At 40.5% G+C, this 9,623-nt stretch overlaps 1 long non-coding RNA gene across 1 annotated transcript; it reads right to left on the minus strand.

The window, feature by feature from the left end:
• Window positions 1–788: 788 nt before the first annotated feature.
• LOC137234609 (uncharacterized) lies at window positions 789–6,608 on the minus strand. The gene is made up of 3 exons (XR_010947837.1): window positions 6,450–6,608; window positions 6,273–6,390; window positions 789–1,924 (listed from the first exon to the last, which is right to left on the minus strand). It is a non-coding gene; the product is annotated as an uncharacterized lncRNA (long non-coding RNA).
• Window positions 6,609–9,623: the final 3,015 nt, after the last annotated feature.

Here is a 9,623-nt window from a genome sequence, read left to right on the forward strand (position 1 = left end):
TTTAATCTTACTGCACTCAAAAAGATATATTCTAGTCAATTAGCTAAAAATAGATACTCTAAATTTATATTAATTATTCCAGATGCTATAAGATTACCTCAATAATGACACTGACGAAAAAGCTATAATAAAAGCTTACGAGGCATAAAATTTTAATGCCAAAGTACATAACTTCCCTGCAAAAACGCTCCACGACATTTTACTAGTCATTTTACTGTCATTGTGACTTTCTGCAGCGGTTATATTAATAGTCATTTTTGCATGGGCGGATTAGGTTTTGTGACGAAATTTTCCGTTTCGTTCCTATTAATGTGATCGTGCATTCCGCTCCCACCTATAGGATGTGAGCTTAGTACTGTGCTGCTCACACACGTCACAATGCTCGTCAAATGGCGGTCATTTTTCCGTCATTTCACTGTACATTTTCGAGTTATTTGACAATAAATTTTACTGCGGTTTTACCATTTATATAACCGCCATATAACGTGAATTTTACCTGCAGATTTACTTTACCTGTAGCAGCCATATGAATAAAATATGAACCAAAAAAATTGAATATTCAATATTTATTATTTTCAATATTATTATATATGTACATGAAATTGAAACTTATATTAATCCAGTTCATATCAAACAGAAGAACTTTAATAATAAATAAACTCGCTTAATTGGTTTTTGTTTTCCAATTGAAATCTCTTCTAAGCGAGCAAAAAAATAATATTAATCTTTAGAAAAAACTCCAATTATTTGAATAATCTAAAACTTAAAGCTTGTAGAAATTCAGATCAAGAATATTCAAAAGTGTCGTGGATCCGATTGCTGTCGTAATTGAAGAACTTAAAAATGTACGACTATTAATTGAGTCAGACTTATTATTGTTCTAAATCTAATCATTCAAGCAATAATTCTGCAACCCAAAGCAGGAGTATTGATTGGTTTCAAATCTAATTCCGACAGCAATCGTATCACATCCCTTATTATATATGTACGTGATATTGCAACTTAAATTAATACAATTGATACAAAGAAAAGTAAGTAATTTAATAATATCATAAACTCTTAATTGGTTTTTGTTTTCCAATTGAAATCTTTTCTAAGCGAGCAGAAAATAATTTTAAGCTTTAGAAAAAACTCCAATTATTTGAATAATCTACAACTTAAAGCTTAGTAGAAATTCAGATTAGGTTTACTCTTTTTTCAGATCAAGAATATTCAAAGGTGTCGTGGAATCCGATTGCTGTCGTAATTGATGAACTTAAAAATGTACGACTTGTAATTAAGTCAGACTTATTATTGTTCTAAATCTAATTATTCAAGCAATAATTTTACAACCCTTAGCAGGAGTATTGATTGGTTTCAAATCTAATTCCGACAGCAATCGTATCACATCCCTTATTATATATGTACGTGATATTGCAACTTTTCACTGCCTTTTCCAATTGCTTGGCGCCAGCAATTTTTGCTGTTTGTAAAGCTTTAGTTGTAATGCAAATATATAGATGGGTTAAAGTGGTTTTCGTATGTTATTCAACAACTGACCCTATACCATCAGCACAGCCTCCTCATCGATTTTGAATATGTGTACTGTTTCAGTATTCAGACCCAGTGCGTTTGGTGCAATATTTTCGATTTGATGAATATGTATACTATCCGTTAGGCAGACAATTAGGTGCAATCTATTCATTCATAAACTGTGGGTATTTGAGCCGTAGACGCAATGGCAGATATTTTGATTCTTTTTGAAGTGTAACATTTGTAAACAGTTGGGTTTCTCTGCTGTTACCTTCACCACTAGAGAGCTATTGAAGAAACGCTCGACCAAGATAATATTTGAGATTTACACGCTTAGATTTCTTCCACCTTTTCACAGTTATTGATGGAGAAAATGCGAAAGCCATATTTACCATCCAATACCAAAATAGAACTGTAGAGGAAGAAACATTTTATAAAATTTAATAAAATCAAAAAATGATAGTTGTGCTAAAATGGGGTAACGTATTGTATGTTAAAGTATAGCGAAGTCTCACCGGCTTTGTCCTGGTGAAAATTGAGTTTGAATAGGTTTTATTCTTCATTCTTAGAAACATGTACGAAGGTACCTGGTAAGATAATAAAAATCCTCAACGCTTTTTTTGCTATAACTTAAAAAAACTCATATTCAAAATTCTGCTTAACTTCTACACATCAATAGCTACCTTTACCACCAGGACTCACTATTGCTTCTACGCCTATGCTATTGTTTCCTACATCGATGAGCTTTGTAATAAAATAAACAGCTATCTCCCCAATCTCTCCAGTTTTGTCGCCTCGCGAAACCTGATATTTTCACCAACCAAATCATCGGTGACCTTATATAAAACATGACCGCGCCAAATGTCGACCATATGGCATTACCCTACCCACTGTCTTACACCCTAAAATTTTGGGTGTGACTTTCGATCAGGATCTACATCTATGAGAGCATGCACTAGCAATAGTAACGAAAATCGTCGTTGGTGTGAGGGCTTAGCCGATCTCCATAGCGCCCGAATATGAGGAGGACCTGTTTAGGACCGGCATCTACGCCGTTTCGCCTCATAGGAGGGCGGCGGGATGTCGGTGACCAAGATCTGCCAACCCCCTAATCCAGGGTGTTATGCGGACCGTGCCTATTGGACAATTTGTAGCCAGGGGATAAATTCGGCTGTATTCGAACGGAGCCTTCCCGATACCGGACCACCTCGGGAAGTGTTGATGGCCTTACCACAGTAAGGGCGCTGCTGTGGCTGAAGGTTCTTTCCCCGTATATAATACTGGACCGCTGAGCCCGCCTTGTCGGGCTGGTGGTCTTACGACCAAGGTGAACGACTCATTACCTAATTTTCATAAGGACGATGATAAGAAGAGGACTGAGCCGCAAGCCAAGGACGACAAATACGCATTAAGCGATGCGTCGGACTCGGGGAGCGAGAGAAGTGCTAATTCAATGAACTCCGTGTTGGAGAAGCACACAAATGAAAAAGGAGTAGAAGAGTGGAGAAGGGTACGGAGCAAAGAGCTCTCTCGAAGTACCGTGCGGTACTAAGAATTGTACAACGCTTGGGAGCAGTGGTTGACCCAACAGAAGAGGAGATCGAGCGATTGGCATGGGCTCATGAGGCGGTAGAAGTAGGTTGAAGGCAGTTCAAAAGGTTTGCTGCGAGAAACCCTCGGTTCTGCAACCGGTATGAGGAGGAAGAAGCGTCGAATGGCAGAATGAAAAGGCAACGTTCGGCGGAAGGCGACAAGCCTGCTTTCAAGAGGCAGAAAGGGCCCAGTCCCAGAGCCGCGACGCAGGGCAGTCCCATAGACAAGACAAGTAGGCCCAAAGCTGTAATACAGATGGCCCCAATAGCGAGGTAGCAACTACCTAGAAGGCTGCGAGTCAGAGGGAGTTCCAACTATGGAAGTAGGAGATAAGCCAAAGGGAGATAACGCTAAGACTCCGAATTTCTGGGAGGTGCTAGAGGGAGCTAAGACTCCGACTTTCTCGGAGGTGCCAAAGGGAAATAAGACTAAGACGCCGGCTTTTCCCGAGAAGATGAGTGATGTGGCAAAGCAGTCACTGACTGTGGCGCTGGTTGATCGTAGCAGCCCTTTCGAACAGATGACTAGTGAAAGGTGGAGATCTGTAGAAAAGGAGCTTATTACATTAATGCTTAAGATGATGCGGGAATAACCAAGTAAGCTCCTTGCAACCATTGATTCGGGGGATGGTATAATGGTATGAAGATGATAGCGTGCGACAACATCGCGAGCTTGCGGTGGCTGGAGGAAGTGGTTCCAAACCTCCAAAGAAGGGCACGAACGCGCGTTTTGAGATGGTGGATAAAGCGCAAATCCCCAAGGTGCCAAAAGTTAAGGTATGGATACCATGCGTGATGAAGTCGGAGGATACACTGCGACTTTTGCAGAATCCGAATCCGAACATACCGACACAGGATTGGAAGATACTTACTGTATCTCGGCCTACGGAGGAAGGTCAGCTATACATCTTCCAAATAAACAAGCAGGCGGAGGATATATTGTACGCGCAGCTTGGAAAAATGTTCTTAGGTACAGGCAAAATTTATATGCGACTCAGGAAAAGAAGTCGCGGGTATTAAAGTCCTAACACGCTGGACGTGGGCGCAGTCGAAAAGGACCTCAAAAGCCTAAGGGAAAAAGGACAGGTGGAGGTAGCCCACGTCACCCCGAATGTGTTAGAAGGGGACCAACAGCCAGATGGTGCTGTGAGTCGCACAGAGGAACACCCGGCACAACAGGTACAAGAGGCTGAAGGGGGCTTCGAACACTCTAAACCAAAAGGGCTAGGGGAGGACGACGACGTCACGATGAAGGTGCTGGAGGGGGACAAGCAGCCCATTGGTGCTGCGAGTCCTACAGATAAACCTCCAACACAGTAAAGTGGCGTCGAGCGAACTCCTCCTCCTAACGCGCTGATCCAGGAGCCGTGGCTTCCATCGGGAGGAAAGGTTTCTGGACTTAGCGCGCGCGGATTTGGCGTTTACTATGCGCAAACAGAAGGACGGGTGCGAGCTGTAGTAATGGTAAGGAAACAGCTGCATTCATATATGCTGCCTAATTACACTACTGAAGATGTCGTAGTGGTGGTGAAATCGCCGGGCTCAGATGGTACATGTCCGGCCATGCTACAAGTTTCCAGTAGGGCGGTCGTGGGATGGCTTAAAATAATATTCGATGGGTGCATAAACTGAATCATGTACCGCACTCTTGGAGAACTGCTCGTGTAGCTTTCCTACCAAAGGCGGGAAAGATCGGTCACGTGTATCCCAAAGATTATAGACCCAATAGCTTAACATCAATTCTGCTCAAAACCTTTGAGAGGCTGATAGATGTGTACATAAAGTCCGACGTGGATGAAAAGCTGCTCTCCACAACACAACAGGCGTACACCAAAGGCAAGTCCGTAGACACCACATTGCATAGGGTGGTAATAAGCATAGAAAAAGCCCTGGAATATAAGGAATATGCTCTAGAAGTATTCTTAAGCATTGCCGGGGCTTTCTAAATGGGCGATTATTGATGGTCTTAATTACGTTAAAGTACATCCAGCCTTACCCAGATGGATCGACTGCATGTTAAACTACATCGCAATGGGCATTGTACGCAGCCACGAAATTAGTGGACAGGGGCACTCCGCAGGGAGGGGTGCTATCACCTCTGCTGTGGACGCTGGTCATTAACCAACTGCTTAGGGAATTCTACGAGGGACCAGAAAAACTTACGGTTTACGCAGATGACGTTGCAAATGGTCTTGTTTACAAAGAGGTACAAGGTCCGTAATTGGACCAGACCTAAGTTAGGAGAGGCGACCCTACGGGAGAAACCTTGCACAAAATATCTAGGAATGATCCTAGACAGTAAGCTGTCATGGAAGCTCAACGTGGAGGAGAGGGTGAGGAAGGCTTCAACGGCACTTTATGCATGTAAAAGAATGCAAAAGAACCGGCATATACGATCAGAAGGAACTCGATGACGATGCCTCAAAACTAACAACCAAAAGCAATAATTATTATTTCACTGACACAAATTTTATAGTTTTTTTTTCGGGATTTGGACACAATGTTGTTGTTGTTTTTGTAGCGATAAGGTTGCTCCCCGAAGGCTTTGGGGAGTGTTATCGAAGTGATGGTCCTTTAGCCGGGTACAGATCCGGTACGCTCTGGTAACCATCTCGGCAACGATTTATGTGGCCACATTAAACCTTCAGGCCATCCCTCCTTACCCATACACCCCCCCCCCCCCCCCCAGATCATCGTCTGTTAGTGAAACAGGATTCGCCGCGGATAGGTGAGGTTGACAATTGGGTTTGGAGAAGCTATATATTGCGCTACACAGCCCCTTGGTTCTGGTTTTTAGTCGCCTCTTACGACAGGCATACCTACCGCGGGTAAAATCTGACCCCCTAACCCGCTGGGGGGCATTTGGACACAATCTTTTCATTATATTACTTAACAATTTAAAGGCTTCATTCTGTATTGCGAACGATAGCTCAGACGAACGATTCGCCTCCAAACGATTTCGTCTAGCAATGGTATTCTCTATCATTTTCGTTTGGTCTTTACCTTTCTAACAAACAGGAAGGCAAAAGTAATTGTCAAGTGATAAGTTGCAATTGTTTAACATAGTGCAAATACACTAGCGATTCGTCTCTGATCCGCATCGAAAGTTCGTTTCGTAATAGAGAATGAGGCCCTAAGATTTTTTTTTCAATTTGTATTTTGACTTACCAGCAACAACAGAATCATGTTTAATTGTACGCCGCACAAGCATTATAGCATCATGTAACGAAGCTCAGTTTCTTCCAAACATTTTTCAACACTGCCACGTAAAATCAATGTACTTGTTCTAGCATTAACGCAACCTTTAAATAATTATAAACTATAAAAATGAAATTAATGCCAAACCTTGGAAAATGTTGAAACGTTCACCACCAACAAAATGCAAAAACTTTTCATCCTCCTCCCGTGACCATTCTGTCTTCTTTATGCTAGGATCAAGCCATTCGTACCAGCGTGCCTTACATTGTTTGGCAGATTTGCGGTGCAGCAGTGATGCAATACGTGACCACTGGTTCTTGCCATATTTCATTACAGCTGCTTTGAGGATTTCATCCTGAAAGTTATCAATTTAGTTAATAAATGGCCAAGAGTAACCAGTCGCGTCAAATGCTTACCTCAGTGTTTCTCCACACACCACCTTTTATCATAAGTCGCGGCATGGTGCTATATAATTGTGAATTCGGGAAATTTTTAGAATAGCACCCCCCGAGTTCGGGGTAAAATTTGGTATCAAATGAAAGAGGGAGTTCTCCCGATCACAAATATATATATTTTAAAGTGCGCAAACTTATAATTTAAAAGTTATTTGTTGTTAAAGTTTGCAAATTTAGCAAATTTCTATAGCACTTTAAATTACAATTTACACATCTTTCAAAACCTTAATCCACATACATATCTATATAAATTGGCAACGATAAACTTAAATTGCATTTTTGTATATTTCACATTTCATTTTTGCATTGTTTTCACTTATTATAAATGTTTTTATTAAATCAATCGCGCTTTTGTAGCAACATGCACATGTATATATATATATATATTTTATTGATGACATTACAAAGCTGTGCTGCCACATTGTGGGAAAGCTAAATTTGTCAACATGCTATTTCATTTGGAAAATTTTTCATTCCAAATCGTCACCCCTGTCAAAAATTCGTGTGTCTGTGTGCGTTTTTGGTCACACGATTTTTGCAGGGTTATTAGTAAGACGTTTGATCAATTGTGAAAAAGAGAAGGCATTTAAAGCGGCTCAGTTGGATAAATCACCAAAAGGTATGCATTTTTTTTTGATAGAGTGGGGAAATTTCTATCACTTTGTTGAGTGTTTAATGAGTGATTTTATTTTGTTATTTATAAAGCCTTCCACCTGAAATACTAAAATAATATTCAGCTGAAATTGCTACAGTTATTCCCAACGAAAATCCATCAGTATATAAGATTTCATACGAAAATAAGAACGGTATGAAAATAGGATCATCAGGAAAGTTAGTATCACATTATAATCACATAGTTGGCGACTTGAAAAGAAAAGGGTTAATCAAGAGTGAACTATCGTATAAGGATAAATCGACCAGAGGAGCTCCTGTTGGGCTTGCCACTAGCAAAACTTTCATAAAAAATTTTATGAATTTCATATGCACCTATAACTTTTATTTTTTATTTTAATTTTTGTTCATTGAGTACCTTATTTAAATTTTTTATCAGATGAATCCTAGCGACAAAAAAAAGAAAAGTTACTAAACGGTTGGGCGCACCGGGGTCGATCTCAATGGGATGTGTTGCGTGTGGAATAAGAATTATGAGAACAGGAGCTTCCTCGTTATAAAAGTGTAGGATTTATTGGCTAAAGATAAAATAGACAGGTTATCAATATTACCTTTTTTGAAGTACAAAGGGTCGGCAGATAAATCACCAAAAGGTATGCATTTTTTTTTTGATAGAGTGGGGAAAATTTCTATCACTTTGTTGAGTGTTTAATGAGTGATTTTATTTTGTTATTTATAAAGCCTTCCACCTGAAATACTAAAATAATTATTCAGGCTGAAATTGCTACAGTTATTCCCAACGAAAATCCATCAGTATATAAGATTTCATACGAAAATAAGAACGGTATGAAAATAGGATCATCAGGAAAGTTAGTATCACATTATAATCACATAGTTGGCGACTTGAAAAGAAAAGGGTTAATCAAGAGGTGAACTATCGTATAAGGATAAATCGACCAGAGGAGCTCCTGTTGGGCTTGCCACTAGCAAAACTTTCATAAAAAATTTTATGAATTTCATATGCACCTATAACTTTTATTTTTTATTTTAATTTTTGTTCATTGAGTACCTTATTTAAATTTTTTATCAGATGAATCCTAGCGACAAAAAAAAAGAAAAGTTACTAAACGGTTGGGCGCACCGGGGGTCGATCTCAATGGGATGTGTTGCGTGTGGAATAAGAATTATGAGAACAGGAGCTTCCTCGTTATAAAAGTGTAGGATTTATTGGCTAAAGATAAAATAGACAGGTTATCAATATTACCTTTTTTGAAGTACAAAGGGTCGGCAGAGATCGCTGGCGGCAGATACTTACATAATGGCTGTTGAAATCAAGGAGGCCGGTTGTATCGAAAGCGACAACCGTTGACTCGCAAAATCCTCCGTTTTGGAGGGGGAAAGCAACCACACATCAACCCCGACATGCATATGCATGAGTGCTGACGAAAGGCACCCATACACGAACATGCATGCACATGCATATGGCGGTCATGGTGTGGGTGGTGTATAAATTAAAATCCAGTATCGAGTATCGAATTGCAGAGTTTCATTAGGGCATCGCAATCAGATGCGAAAAAGTAAGACATCCTGCCTAAACATGTCGCCCCCTTGCGATATGCAACATCGTTTTCCCCCAACGATCTCCGTCCGCTGAAAAGGAACGAAAAAAATTTTGGTTTAAAACTAAACTTAACCTAGATCGCGTATTTCGCCCAGCGTCGCGGGTGGCTGAGAGTCCTGCCCGACTTGCTCAACATTCCACCTAAGCTAGGATGAAAATGAGTGGTTTATGCAAAGATATAGGATTGCCATTGGATCTATACATAATTCCTTAAATATAAAAATTCATAAAGTAATATATAATCGAAGGTCAATAAGGCTGGACGGAGAGGCCGAGGTCTCCGTTCCAGATTGGCAACATTTTTTTCTTTATCTTTTGTTGGACGGAGAGGCCGAGTTTTCCGTTCCATTACTCGCAGGTTTTTGGTTGGACGAAGAGGCCGAGGTCTCCGTTCCAGCATTTTATGCATTGTATCGCTCTCGGGAACGACTGCATTTTGTTCGGCGAGGTGTGGCATCTTATGGATGTGCCGAGGCGAGTGCCCGTGAGGTTGGTTGGGCGAGGTGCGTTCTCGCTACCGTGCATATCTATTATAAATTTTGTATTATATTATTAATTAGTGCTGTCAGAATGGACGTGATTTCGAGCAGCTGATGCATATTTAACACAATTAGTAGGATTGCGGTGTGGTGG

Source organism: Eurosta solidaginis, chromosome X (assembly GCF_040869045.1).
Source record: "Eurosta solidaginis isolate ZX-2024a chromosome X, ASM4086904v1, whole genome shotgun sequence".
Taxonomy (NCBI): Eukaryota; Metazoa; Arthropoda; class Insecta; order Diptera; family Tephritidae; genus Eurosta; species Eurosta solidaginis.